The sequence below is a fragment of the Plecotus auritus genome (genome assembly GCF_963455305.1).
Source record: "Plecotus auritus genome assembly, chromosome: X".
In the NCBI taxonomy this organism is placed as follows: Eukaryota; Metazoa; Chordata; class Mammalia; order Chiroptera; family Vespertilionidae; genus Plecotus; species Plecotus auritus.
Window position 1 is genome coordinate 99356555 of NC_137784.1, and position 15362 is coordinate 99371916.

The 15362-nt window shown below is 45.2% G+C and overlaps 1 protein-coding gene across 4 annotated transcripts in view; it reads right to left on the reverse strand.

Moving 5' to 3' along the window:
- Window positions 1-15362, reverse strand: part of CUL4B (cullin 4B) — a 70224-nt gene that overhangs the window by 30734 nt on the left and 24128 nt on the right. The gene's annotated exons all lie outside the window — the stretch shown is intronic.

Below are 15362 nucleotides of genomic sequence, written 5' to 3' on the forward strand. Positions count from 1 at the left end.
CACTGAATAAAATTTTATTAATAATTTGGTTCTCATGAACAGAACAATGCAGAAATTACTTCTAGCAGTATTATAAGTATGATGTAATTAACCACTAAAAATTTTTCTCCAACGTTTCAGTTTTAAAATATTTAAATATAGGTTTCAAAATTTGAACTGAATAAATATTAATTATAAAAGAAATGACTGTATTTTTATTTCATTCTAATAGTTGAATTGATCTTCTTTTATACTCAGCTCCTAAAAGGACAAACTTCAGATATCAATGAGTTTCTTGTTACGTATATCAAAAGACTTTCAAATTTAAAACAACAGCCTGGGTAAAACTCTTTGGATGAGCTCCGATATAATCTATAATTCCAACTAATTATGACTTAAGTATAACATCAGGATTCCTGTCTTACCATAACAGAAGGGAAAAATTCATTAAAATTGACTGTAAAGGGGCATCCAAGTTCTGCTGGTTGAAGTGGAATTTTATAAATATGTAGTTGCTAGTCATATTGCCAGTATGCAGGTCCAATAAATGAATTAGCAATTGAAAAGAAAGCTTAAAGGAAACCACTTATACCATTGGAGGAAAGGAGTCACAACTCACCAGAAAACAGCAGTCCAATTAGAACCAGCAGCTAAGGAGGAATAAGAAGGCCACTTTCCTAGGGTTAGGCCACAAATGTCTAAAAGGTGTCTTTATATTTATTTATGTGCCTTTCTGTTCATATTGGTCCTCTATGGACTCTCCCCCTTCCTCCTTTAGGATTCTCCTCATTGTATCAAGGTGATCCTTTTGAGGGACTCATTTTCTCAGCATTTCTCATTTTCCTGCTTAGATTCTATCTTTCTACTTCATCTTGTCCACATTTCCCACCCACTTCCAGTACTTCTCCAAGTCCTATTTCTCCATTCCCTTCTGCTGTATTCCTCCTTCTCCCATATTGTAGTCCTCAACACATCTATTTATCTTCTCACACAAGATACCATATTCTCTCACTACTCAACTAGGTCCTCCTTCTTCCAATAAAGCTTTCCTTATTTGCCTCAGCAACTAGTGACTCACCTGTCATACCACACTGACGTCACTGAGTCAATACTGTATGTCTTCATGTGTATATCCTGTCCCCAAATTCTCCTTAATGACAGAAAGAGACCATGTGCTCAAGTCTCTACTGATATGTGTTCGTTAATACTTTTTGGGCTTTGAACTAGGTGAATATAGTAAATACTCAAAAAAAAAAAAAAACCCACGAAGAAAACACTAACATACCTCTAACTAGCAATGTGTGCTGCACATAGAAGAGGCTTTTATGGTATAAGGAGAAAATTGGCCAGAAAACATACAATTACAATACACTATGCTAGATGCTGTGATAGGGATAAGCATAGAGGTGCGATCCCTAATCCAGTTTTTGGGGCAGAGGCAAGTCAGGAAAGATTTCTTGAGCAGAGGTAAAGAGGTGGAGTCCAAAAAGACCCAGAGGGAAATGGATAGAGAGCTAGTGGGAAAAGTGAGAAATAGAGAAGTAATCTGGGCTTTAAAAGCAAACAGCCTCACCTGTGTTTAGATGGAGGGTGGTTTAAGATGTTAGAGGAATACAGTTCTTGGAAGATGGCGGTGTAGGTAACGCCTGTACTTGCCACCTCCCACAACCACATCAAAATTACAACTAAAATGCAGAACAACCATCATCCAGAACTGCTGGAAAGCTGGATGAATGAAAGTCCTACAACTGGGAACAGGGAAGATGGCGGCCAACAGGACAGCAGTGAGCAAGATAGTGTGAGTGAGCCCTAACCGGTTTGGCTCAGTGGATAGAGCGTCGGCCTGCGGACTGAAGGGTCCCAGGTTCGATTCCAGTCAAGGGCATGTACCTTGGCTGCCGGCACATCCCCAGTAGGGGGTGTGCAGGAGGCAGCTGATCGATGTTTCTCTCTCATCAATGTTTCTAACTCTCTCTCTCTCTCCCTTCCTCTCTGTGAAAAAAATCAATAAAATAAAAAAAGATAGTGTGAGTGAGTGAAAGAGCAAAAGGAGAGTGCGTGGATGTGTTGGGAGTGTATTTGTGAGTGAGGGACAGTTATATTCCACAGGATTGTCGGGGACTGGCGGACCAGGCTCCCCTGGCCAGGTAGCCTCTACTACCACTGCAATCTCTCCCAGAGCAGCTGGCTCTGCCGCAGAGACCTTGCCATCTTGAAGGGGAGACCGGCTGTGATCGAAAGCCCAGCCTTACCTTCACCCAGGGAGACTTTGGATACCACCCGGGACCCTACAGCCACAATGCCCAGGGACCACCTGCCTCAGCTGTGAACCTACCAACACCGAGACTCCAGCCTACCCGGCCATAGGAGCCTAAAACGTTTGTCCAGGGGGAGACAAGGTGGCAGCCGAATAGACGGACGGGTCCTGCACCTTCTCAGAGAGCAGATAGAAGAAACAACTGAATCAAATAACCACTACCCAGAATTGGGGGATTAAACACAGCTGGTGAGGCAATCCACTAACAGAAAGGTCAGAGATCGCCTGGAGAGAGGTGAGATCACGGATCTGGGCTGGAGAGAGAAACGTGTGCAGCCGGAACTAGAGTCTTAGAGGGAGACTGCGCTGCACCAAATCCCTATCTCTTGGGGTCAGTGTAGCCCTCGAATGTAGAAGGGGGTCCACAGGGCTGCTAGCAATGGGGGGACTCTAGATCTAAGCCCACAGCCATGGGAGAGTGCACCCAGAAAGGCAGCCTGAGGTTCTATACCAGTTGCACAGTGCCGGGGGGAGAAAGACGCGAGGCGGCGTGGTTGCTCTGTCTTTATAACTTCCTTGCTTTTATTTGCTAAACCCAGTGCATAGGATCTTTCGATTAAAACACTCACTGAAAAAAAAAAAAAAGAAAAAAAAAGTAAATAATAATAATAATAAAAACACTCACCGAGACTGCAGGGGAAGGTGGTTTTTGAGAAAACTGGGGAGCAGAAGAGGGAGAGACGAGCAGGAAGCCAGCTCTGGGACAGTCTATCCCTCAATCCTGAGCATTTTTCTCCTGAAGACCAGGCACATTCTAGCAGTGCAGCCACACCCAGTCTTGAGCGCCCCAGGGAAAGGAAGATTCTAAATACCCCCAGGGAGCCCTGGGGGACTGGGTTGAGGGGCCATTTGATCCCACAAACTAATACAGAAACACGGCCACCTAGGGGCCACGTCAGAAATAGACGCTTGTTGCCGAAACCGGTTTGGCTCAGTGGATAGAGCGTCAGCCTGCGGACTGAAAGGTCCCAGGTTCAATTCCGGTCAAGGCATGTACCTTGGTTGCGGGCATGTCCCCAGTAGGGGGTGTGCAAGAGGCAGCCGATCGATGTTTCTCTCTCATCGATGTTTCTAACTCTCTATCCCTCCCCCTTCCTCTCTGTAAAAAATCAATAAAATATATTAAAAAAAAAAGAAGAAGAAATAGACGCTTGTGTAAATATGACTGAAAGCAGGCAGAAAAACAAAGCGGGCAGATTGATTCTGTCTGCTTGAAACTAAGGTTGTGGCAGAGGAGCGGTGGATCACTGGGAACTTCAACACAGTGGTGACTATCTGACAGAAAACTGAGATGTGGCAGGCAGAACAGTATAGAGGGGTCTTAAACCAGCCCCCATGAGACAGTGAAGCTCCAATGAAGCTAACGAACTTCACTACTTCACTTTTTTATTTGTTATCTTTTACTTAAGAAACAAATTTTTTCACTTTATTTTTTATTATTATATATATATTTTAATTTTTATTTTTTGGATTAGTGTTCTACATTCTATTTTTATTTTTTTATCATTACGTTACTCTATCTCATTTTTTCCTTTATGCTAACACTTTCTCACTTTTCCCATTTTCATCCTGTTTCTTTTCTCCTGCTTTAGTTTTACTCCATCCTTCCTTTTTATTCTGTTAAAAATTGATCTACTTTATTGACTATATTTATGTATTACTATTAAAGTAGTCTGTTGGCCTACTAATACATCTAATTTCCTCTCCCCTGCTCCAAGTGCATGTACACTTCTCTTTTCTCTTTCATCACTAGCCAATTTTTTTTTCTTTCTTTCTTGCTGTTGTTTGTATTTTTTGTTTTTGTTTTTTATTTTATGCTTTTGTTTTTCCTCTCCTCTCATGTTTTCTTCTACGAATAGCTTAGCTTCAATCATCAACTCAGGCCTATCTGCTCTCTATTCTCCTTTTCCAAAAATATGTGAATACATAAAGTAAGGAAAGGGGAAAATGTTATACATACACACACACACACACACACACATATATAAATTTTCGTTCATATACATATATACTAGAGGCCCAGTGCACAAAATTCCTGCACGGGTTGGGGTCCCTCAGCCCGCATGCACCCTCTCGCAACCCTGGACCACTGGTTCCTAACCACTCACCTGCCTGCCTGCCTGCCTGCCTGATGCCCCTAACTGCTCGCCTGCCTGCCTAATCACCCCTAAATGCTTGCCTACCTGCCTGTTCGCCCATAATGGCCTCTGCCTCGGCCCCCAACACCGCAGCATCGTCCAGAAGGATGTCTGGAATGACGGCCGGCTGTCTGGTCTAATTAGCATATTATGCTTTTATTATTATAGATTTTTAATATATATTTTTAATTAATTTTTTTCAATTATTATTTTCTACTTTTTTATTATTGTTTTTTCCTTTTCTTCTTATAAACTCATTCTCTTTTTACCCTCTCTAAATTGAATCATGGCCATTACCCCATTCATTCAATTCCTTGAACTTATCTTCTGGAAATAAGCTCTGCCTCTTCAAATTCAGTTCCCCTCCTTTTTTTCTGGGTGTTTTTTGTTTGCATTGTTTAGATTAGTTGTTGGTTTTTTGGCGTTTTCTCCCCATATACATATATTTTCCCCTTCTTTTCTTCTTTTTCTTTGACCTTCTTTCCTTTTCTCAGTATCATGTTTGGGCTCTTTTCTCTATCCTAATTCTCTTTCTCCTGGTGGTCACCTTTACTTGGGGTTATTGCTATCGTGAATACATTTGTGTTTTGTGCCCTCTGTGTTGTGTCTTGTCGAGTTGTATTTTGTGCCTCTAAGTCAACGGAGTAGAGAGTGAGCCACATAACCAGACACCTTGAGAGGAGCGAAAATGGGGAGACAAAGAAATAGCACCCATATGAAAGAAAAGGAGGAATCACCAGAAAAGGAAGTAAACAAAATGGGGGCAAGCAATTTGTCAGAGAAAGAATTCAGAGCAATGGTTATAGGGACGCTGAAAAGGATGAAAGACAAACACAAAAACATGTGTGAGAACCAAGAAGAAATGAAGAATGACACAGCTGCAATAAAGAACAAAATAGAGCCCTAACCGGTTTGGCTCAGTGGGTAGAGTGTCAGCCTGCGGACTCAAGGGTCCCAGGTTCGATTCCAGTCAAGGGCATGTACCTTGGTTGTGGGCATATCCCCAGTGGGGGGTGTGCAGGAGGCAGCTGATTGATGTTTCTCTCTCATCGATGTTCCTGACTCTCTCTCCCTCTCCCTTCCTCTCTGTAAAAAATCAATAAAATATATATGTTTTTAAAAAGAACACAATAGAAAGCATCAACAGTAGACTAGAAGAAGTTGAGGACCACATGAGCTAGAAGACAAGGTAGGATAAAATAACTAAACAGAGCAGAAAATGGACAAAAATAAAAAAACAGGAGGAGAGCCTAAGGGACATTTGGGACAACATGAAACAAAACAACATCCACATAATAGGGATCCCAGAAAGAAAGGAAACTGAGCAAGGAATAGAAAACCTGTTTGAAGAAATAATGACAGACAACTTCCCTGATATTGGAAAGAAAAACCCCACACAATTCCAAGAAGCTCACAGAGTTCCAAACAAGATGAACACAAAAAGACCCACACCAAGGTACGTTATAATTAAACTAAAAGCCCGGTGCATGAAATTTGTGCACGGGGGGGGGGGGTGTCCTCAGCCCAGCCTGCACCCTCTCCAATCTGGGACCCCTCAGGGGATGTCCAACAGCTAGTTTAGGCCTGATCTCGATAGGATCAGGCCTAAACGAGCAGTCGGTCATCCCTCTCACAATCCAGGACTGCTGGCTCCCAACTGCTCGCCTGCTTGCCTTCCTGATTACCCCTAACCGCTTCTGCCTGCCAGCCTGATCACCCCCTAACCACTCCCCTGCCAGCCTGATTGATGCCTAACTGCTCCCCTGCCAGCCCGATTGCCCCTAACTGCCCTCCCCTGCTGGCCTGGTCACCACTAACTGCCCTTCCCTGCCGGCCTGGTTGCCCCCAACTACCCTCCCCTGCAGGCCTGGTCCCCCCCAACTACCCTCCCCTGCCGACCCAGTCACCCCTCACTTCCCTCCACTGCCAGCCTCATCGCCTCTAACTGCTCTCCCCTGCTGGTCTGGTCCCCCCCCCAACTGCCCTCCCATGCAGGCCTGGTCTCCCCCAACTGCCCTCCCCTGCAGGCCTGGTCACCCCTAAATGCCCTGTTCTGCAGGCCTGGTCCCCGCAACTGCCCTCCCCTGCTGGCCATCTTGTGGCAGCCATCTTGTGTCCACATGGGGGCAGCCATCTTGTGTGTTGGAGTGACAATCAACTTGCATATTACTCTTATTAGATAGGATAGAGGCATGGTGCATGGGTGGGGGCTGGCTGGTTTGCCCTGAAGGTTGTCCTGGATCAGGGTGGGGGTTCCCTTGGGGCGTGGGGCAGCCTGGCGAGGGGCCTGTGGTGGTTTGCAGGCCGGCCACACCCCCAGGCGACCCACGCATAGGCTGGAAGCAGGTATCCGGGATTTATTTATCTTCTATAATTGAAACTTTGTAGCCTTGAGCAGAGGCCAGGGCAGGCCAGGGCAGGCGGGAAGTTTGGCTTCCTCTATCGCCGGGGGCAACCCAAGCCTCCTGCTTGTTCCAGCTCCGTGGCCGCCACCATCTTGGTTGGGTTAATTTGCATACTCTCTACTGATTGGCTGGTGGGCGTGGCTTGTGGGCATAGGGGAGGTACGGTCAATTTGCGTGTTACTCTTTTATTAGATAGGATTGGCAAACACCAACGACAAAGTAAGAATCTTAAAGGCTGACAGACAGAGACAGAAAGTTACCTATAAGGGATCTCCCATCAGACTATCAACTGACTTCTCAACAGAAACACATCAGGCCAGAAAGAAATGGAATAAAATATACAAAGTCATGCAAAGCAAGGGTCTGAATCCAAGAATACTATACCCAGTAAGACTATCATTCAAAATTGAAGGTGAAATCAGGAGCTTCACAAACAAAAAAGGACTAAGGGAGTTTATTACCACCAAACAGCAATACAAGAAATGCTAAAGGGACCGCTATTAAAAGAAGAAATAGGAAGGGAAGAAGGAACACAGGCATAAAGAATAAAAATGGCGACAAACAAGTACCTATCAATAACTTTAAATGTAAATGGAAAAATGCCCCAATCAAAAGACATAAGTTAGCTGAAAGGATAAGATAACATGACCCATATATCTGCTGTCTACAGAAGACCCACCTCAGAACAAAGGACTCACACAGACTGATAGTGAAGGAAAGACCTAGAACAAACTCTCCAAAAAATTCATCTGGAATTTAAATAAAGACCCTGAATAGCCACAGCTATCCTGAGAAAGAAGAACAAAGTTGGAGGGATCACAATACCAGATATCAAGCTATATTACCAAGCCACAGTTCTCAAAACTGCCTGATACTGGCACAAGAACAGACATACAGACCAATGGAACGGAATAGAGAACCCAGAAATCGACCCAAGCCACTATGCTCAATTAATATTTGACAAAGGAGGCAAGAGCATACAATGGGGTTAAGACAGTCTCTTCAAAAAATGGTGCTGGGAAATTTGGTCAGATACATGCAAAAAATGAAACTAGATCACCAACTTACGCCATACACAAAAACAAACTCAAAATGGCTAAAGGAGTTAAATGTAACACAGGAAACCATGAATATCTTAGAAGACTCCGTAGGCAGCAAAGTATCAGATATATGTCATAGCAATATCTTTACCAATACAGCTCCTAGGGCAATGGATACTAAGGAGAAAATAAATGGGACTACATCAAAATAAAAAACTTCCGCACAGCAAATGAAACCATCAAAACAACAAAGCCCACTGCATGGGAGAACATATTTGTCAATGCTATTTCAGATAAGGGTTTAATCTCCAACATTTACAGGGAACTCATACAACTTAACAAAAGGAAGATAAACAATCCAATCAAAAAATGGGCAAAGGACCTACATAGACACTTTTCTAAAGAGGACATACAGAAGGCCGAGAGACATATGAAAACATGCTCAAAGTACTAATCATCCGAGAGATGCAAATCAAAGCAACTAGATACCATCTCACACCTGTCAGAATAGCTATCATCAACAAAGGACAAGTGCTGAGGAGGATGTGGAGAGAAAGGAACCCTATTGCACTGCTGGTGGGAATGCAGACTGGTGCAGCCACTGTGGAAGATAGTATGGATTTTCCTCAAAAAGTTAAAAATGGAACTCCCATTTGACCCAGTAATCCCACTTGTAGGACTATATCCCAAGAAACTAGAAACACCAATCAGAAAGAATACATGCACCCCTATGTTCATAGCAGCACAATTTACAATAGCTAAGATTTGGAAACAGCCTATGTCCCCATCAGCAGATGAGTGAAGTAAAAACTATGGTACCTCTACACAATGGAATACTACACCGCTATAAAAAAGAAGGAACTTTTACCATTTGCAACAGCATGGATGGAACTGTAGAGCATTATGCTAGGCCAGTGGTCGGCAAACTCATTAGTCAACAGAGCGGCAAACTGCGGCTCACGAGCCACATGTGGCTTGCGAGCCGTAGTTTGCCGACCACTGTGCTAGGCAAAATAAGCCCGTTGGAAAAAGATGAATATCACATGACCTCACTCATATGTGGGATACAATGATCAACAAAAACTGATGAACAAAAATAGATCCAGAGACAAATGGCAGGGGAGGGGAGGGTTACAGATCAAGCAAAGGACTTGTATGCATACATATTAGCATAACCAATGGACACAGACACTGGGGCGGTGGGGGCTTGCCTTTGGTGGTGTGAGTGGCGGGGGGGGGTTCAATCGGGTGGGGGGGGAAGGAGACATATGTAATACTTTTCTTAAATTAAAAAAAAAAAGTCCTACAACTGGAGAAGTAAAGAAGAAAGCACATTGAAATTGGTAGGAGGTGCGGAACAGGCTTGTCCAGTACCCACGTGTGCCGCTTTTTTAATCAGGAGGTAGATTGTCTCTGCACAGGCCACCCAAAGGATGTTCCAGCCCCACACGAGACCCCCCCAGGCCAGGGTCCCAGAGCTGGGAAAAGAAGTCCCTACAGGCAGTAAGAACTATGGGCTGTAAAAAACTGCGGATTGGGGCTCAGTGACCCAGAGGATGCTGGAGACCCAGTTGTTCCTCTAAACCAGTTAACTGCCACACGTCCAAAATGGAAACCATCCCCATTTCTTCCATATGCACTGGAATATTTACAAATTTAAGTTACCACAATTTTCTTTACAAACCCAGAAATGTCACTAAAAAGTCTGATTTTTAAATTGGGTGACCAGAGTTTGCAGCTATAGACACGGGTGGTGTGTGGGGAAGGTCCACTGCTTGTGTCTATATATGCTTATGGTGTACAAATAGTTAAAAGGCCAGCACCATGAACTGACCTTACAAGGTCCTACACTTCCTCTAAACTCCAGCACGAGGACAAGGTTCTGGGGAACACAGACACATACAAGGAGGAACTGGATTGTCTGGCATTGGGGCAGGAACTTGGGGGTGGCTTTCTCCCAGATGGAGGTACTCGCAGGGATCATTGTTCCTATGCTTGGACTTCTCTGGTCACAGGGCTGACTGGCAGCCATTTGTTTGCTCTGCCCTGGTGATTCGCTAAGACCCCGGCCTTATCCAATTTACAATCCCACCTAAACTGTGTGCATCGGCTTTTGCATACGAATGGCCTTTCTTTGCTCAGGGTAAAAATCTCTCAAACTGCGGCTGGGTCAGGGAGCTCCAAACCTATCAATAAAAGGCCCAAGACCCAGCACCAGCAAAAGCCTGCCTTGCTTCATGGCTGGGCCTCATCTGGGCACTTCCAAACCCGATACAAAGAGAAGGAATCTGCAGACCTCTCTGTAGCTTCTGCTGGGTGGCCCCAAGCAGTGTCTGACTTTGCATCTTCCTGGAGACCCAAGAGACAGTGTATCCAGTGGTCAATGTCAGACCATACCAGATTACAACTCTACACACCCATAAGTGACACACTCAACGGGCAGAGTCAGTAAGCACCAAAGTCTTACTGAACCAAGTCCTGTTCTATAGGGTGTCTCCTGCACAGCAGGTCTCCCACTGTAGTCACAGCTGGTCCTCACAGCCAATTGGCCTGGAGATCAATTCCTCCCAATGACACCAACAGCAATCAAGTCTCAACTACATTAAGACTGTGCACCCAGCCCACAAAGGGGTGCACCTAGAGTTCCCAGCTCAGGTGACTGGGGAGGCTGAGCCACTGGGCCCTATAGAACACCTACTGTAAAAGGCCACTCTACCAACTCAAGGAGACATAGCAGCTCTACCCAATACATAGAAACAAACACAGGGAAGCAGCCAAAATGCAGAGACAGAGAGGCATGTCGCAAATGAAAGAAATGGAAGAGAGCATACTACTGGATATAGAGTTCAAATCCACGGTTATAAGGTTACTCAAGAATCTTTTAGAAACCTCCCCCCCCCCCCAAAAAAAGGAAAAGGACCAGTTAGACATTAAGCATACATTGACTGAAATAAAGAATATACAGGGATCCAACAGTGGAGTGGAAGATTCTGAGAATCAAATCAATGCTTGGAAATATGAGGAAGCAAAAAATACCCAATCGGAAGAGCAAAAATAAAAGAAAATCCAAAAATGTGAGGATGGTATAAGGAGACTCTGGGACAACTTCAAGCATTCGCATTGTGGGGGTGCCAGAGGAGGAGACAGAGCAAGATATTGAGGAACTGTTTGAAGAAATAATGACAGAAAACTTCCCCTACCTGGTGAAAGAAATAGACTTACAAGTCTAAGAAGCACAGAGAACCCCAAACAAGAGGAAGCCAAAGAGGACCACACCAAGACACATCATAATTAAAATGCCAAGAGCAAAAGACAAAGAGAGAATCTTAAAAGGAGCAAGAGAAAAACAAGTTACCTACAATGCAGTACCCACTATCAACTAATTTCTCAACAGAAATTATGCAAGCCAGAAGGGAGTGGCAAGAAATATTCAAAGTGATGAATATCAAGGACCTACAACCAAGATTACTCTACCCAGCAAAGCTCTCATTTAGAATTGAAGGTCAGATAAAGAGCTTCACAGACAAGAAAAAGCTAAAGGAGTTCATCACCAACAAACCATTATTATATGAAATGCTGAAGGGTATTCTCTAAGAAAAGGAAGAAAAAGATAATAAATATTAACAACAAAATGGCAACAAATACATACCTATCAACAATTGAATCTAAAAATCAAAATAAACCAATAGGAAATCTAATGCATAGAATAAACTGGTGAATAAAATAGAATCAGAGGCATGGAAATGGAACAGACTGATGACTGTCAGAGGGAAGGGGAGCAGGGGAAAAGATTAACCAAAGATCTTATGTGCATACTAGAGGCCTGGTGCATGAAATTTGTGCATGGGGGGTCCCCACAGCCCAGCCTGCACCCTTTCCCATCCAGGACCCCTCAGGGGATATCTGACTGCTGACCGCTGGCTCCTAATCATTCACTAGCCTGCTTGCCTGGTCACCCCTAACTGCCCTCCACCACACCCCCGCCAGCCTGATCGCCCCTCACTGCCTCTGCATTCCAGCCTGATTACCCCTAACTGCCCCCTGCTGCCGGCCAGGTCACCCCCAACTGTCCCCTCTCTGCCAGCCTGGTTGCTCCTAACTGCCCCCACCACCAGCCTGGTCACCCCTAACTGCCCCCCCCTGCTGGTCTGGTCACCCCAACTACCTCCCTGCTTGCCTGGTTGCCCCCAATTGCTCCCCCCACCAGCCTAGTCACCCCTCACTGCCCTGCCTGCCAGCCTAATTGCCCCCAACTGCCATCCCTGCTGGCCTGGTCACCCCCAATTCCCCCCTCCCACTGGCCTAGTCCCTCACTGCCCCACCTGCCAGCCTAATCGCACCCAACTGCCCCCCCCCACTGACCTGGTTGCCCCTAACTGCACCCCTCCTGCCAGCCTGGTCGCCCCCAACTGCCCCCCCACCGCCAGGCTGGTTGCCCCCAACTGCACCCCCCTGTCAGCCTGGTCACCCTCAAATGCCCCCCTTGCTGGCCTGGTTACCCCCAACTGCCCCCCGCCAGCCTGGTCACCCCTCACAGCCCCCCGCGGGCCTGGTTGACGCAGCCTACTGTTCAGTCATTTGATCGTCCCTCACTAACTCCGCTGCTGGCCTGGTTGCCCTAAGCAGCCGGCTTGTTCAGTCGTTTGGTTTTCCCTTGGGCCGGCCCTGTTCAGCTGGGCAGCTGACATCCGAGGCTTGCTTGCACCTCGGGCATCGGCTGGGCAGCAGACACCCAAGGCTTGCCTGCACCTCAGGCCGGCCCTGGGGGGCTGGGAAGCTGCCATCCGAGGCTTGCCTGTGCCTCAGGCCAGCCCTGGGCAGCTGAGGAGCTGAGGGGACTGGGCGCTGCCAACTTGTGGCTGTGGGCGCTGCCATCTTTGTGAGGGTGTGACAGTCAATTAGCATATTCTCTATTAGATAGGATATCCATTACCTATGGACACAGACAATAGGGTGGTAAAGACCTGGGGTGGGGTAGGAACCAGGTGGAGGGGGACAATAGGGGGAAAGAGAGGGACATCTATAATAATCTCAACAAAAAAGATTTAAAAAAGAAAAATAATAATAAAAGAAAGAAAAAAAAAAGCGTGGCAGGTACATTTAAGGTGAATTTTGAAGGTCAAGTTGGAAGAGAACACCCTGCTTCTCTAATTGAGCTTTGACTGCTTAACATATGGACTAGATGCAGTAATTTCCCTTCCTCAACAACCTTTCATCAAGCTCTTCAAGTACTATTACAGAGAAATTCCACAATAGGTATAAAAAATACAAGGAACTGAACAGTGCAATGTGGTGCATGGCCTACTATCATTTATGTAAAAAAAGAGAAAATGAATAAAAACACAGTTGGTTTTTTACATACATAAAAAAAATCTCTGGAAAGATACCCTCTGTCTAGTAATGTTTGTGGAGAGGGAAACTAGTTGGGCGTTGGGAGATGGGGTGGAAGTGAAACTTTTCAACTACATAATCTATAATACTTTGGGGGCTTTGAACCAGTATTTAAAACACTTAAATACTTCCTTATCTAATAAAATCCTTTCTATCTCCCTGCCCCACACCACACTTTTTATTTTAGCACTAGATGCCTGGTGCATAAAATTCGTGCATGGGTGGGGGTCCCTCAGCCCAGCCTGCACTCTCTCCAATCTGGGATCCCTCAGGGGATGTTTGACTGCCGGTTTAGGCATGATCCCTGTGGGACCACTGGCTCTTAACCACTCACCTGCCTGCCTGCCTCATCGCCTCTGCCTCAGCTTGCCGGCCTGATCGCCCCCTAGCTGGCCCTCTGCCGGCCTGGCTGCCTCCACCTAACTGCCCCCTGGCCAGCTTGATTGCCCCCTAACTGCCTCCCTGCTGTTCTGATTGCCCCCTAACTGCCCCCCCAACTGCCCTGATCGCCCCCTAACTGCTTCCCTGCTGGCCTGGTTGCCCCCTAACTGCTCCTCTGCTGGCCTGATTGCCTCTAACTGCCTCTTCCTCAGCCCCTGCCACCGTGGCTTTGTCTGGAAGGATGTCCGGTCTAATTAGCATATTACCCTTTTATTAGTATAGATGACATTCAAGGCTTAGGTACTGTTTTAGCTCATGTCTGTTTATAATCTTCTACACACTCTGTAATCTAAACACTCTGCTTTACTCACTTTTTAAAAATATTTATTTTTATTGATTTCAGAGAGGAAGGAAAAGGGAGAGAGAGATAGAAACATCAATGATCAGCTGCCTCCTGAAAGCCCCCCACTGGGGATCGAGCCCAGAACCCAGGCATGTGGCCTTGACCAGAATCGAAACTGGGACCTTTCAGTTCACAGGGCAACGCTCTTTCCACTGAGCCAAACCAGCTAGCTAGGGCTGCTTTCCTCACTCTTAAGCAAGGTTTGTTAAGGACAGTAATGTGTGCTAGAACAGTGGCTTCCAAAATTTTTTGAGAAGCCCTAGTAAGAAATACATTTTATGTCATAATCCACTGTACCTAAAATAAATGTATGTGCCTTGGCCTATGTGGTCAGGGCACAGGCCTGGGTTGCAGGCTCAATTCCCGGTAGGGGGTGTGCAGGAGGCAGCCAATCAATGTTTCTCTCTCCTTCCCCCTTCTCTCTCAAAAAATTAATAAAACTTATTTTAAATAAATAAATCTATAATAATAAAAGTGTAATATGCTAATTAGACCAGACATCCTTCTGGATGACCTTCCAGATGAAGCCGGGGCTGCGAGGGAAGCCCAGGTCCAGGTGCCAGCAGCCATGGGAAGGAAGGCCTACTCTTGCACAAATTTTGTGCATCGGGCCTCTAGTAAGTAAATAAATGTATGTAATTAAAACAAAATCTTCATGAAACTACAATGAATCATTATTATGCATTATATTCTCTGATATTTTCTATTTTATTTCTTAAAAAAACTGCTGGTCACAAATTACTAATGTCATGAACATACTTGAATATAAGCACCTTAGGGACAAGAACTAAGAGGTCATTATATGCCCATGGTTTCTGCCCAGCTTTGCACACAGGAAGCAGTCACTGACTCAACAAGGATTGAGACTTTACTAAGTACTCCCAGGGGTCCTCAAACTGCGGCCAGACATTTATCCAGCCCGCCGGGTGCCGCTGCCTGTCCTGCTTAGCAGCCAACTCGTCCCGGGCCTGCAGTGTGCATAGGAATTTGTTCATAGTTTTTTTTTTTTTAACTATAGTCCAGCCCTCCAACGGTCTGAGGGACAGTGAACTGGCCCCCTGTTTAAAAAGTTTGAGGACCCCTGCGTGTATCCTGTTAGGTGCTGGGATAGAAACATGCATAAGAAGTTAAATCACTACTTAGGAGTTTGAGATAAGTTCTATTTTATACCAGATATTTGAAATGCACTATTAGACATGTACAATTATTTTACATTTTACTGAACACTTTAGAAATCCCTGGAAGTTTGATCTAGTATAATTATTACAAAAATAACCTCATTTCACAGGCAACTATTTGTATTAAACA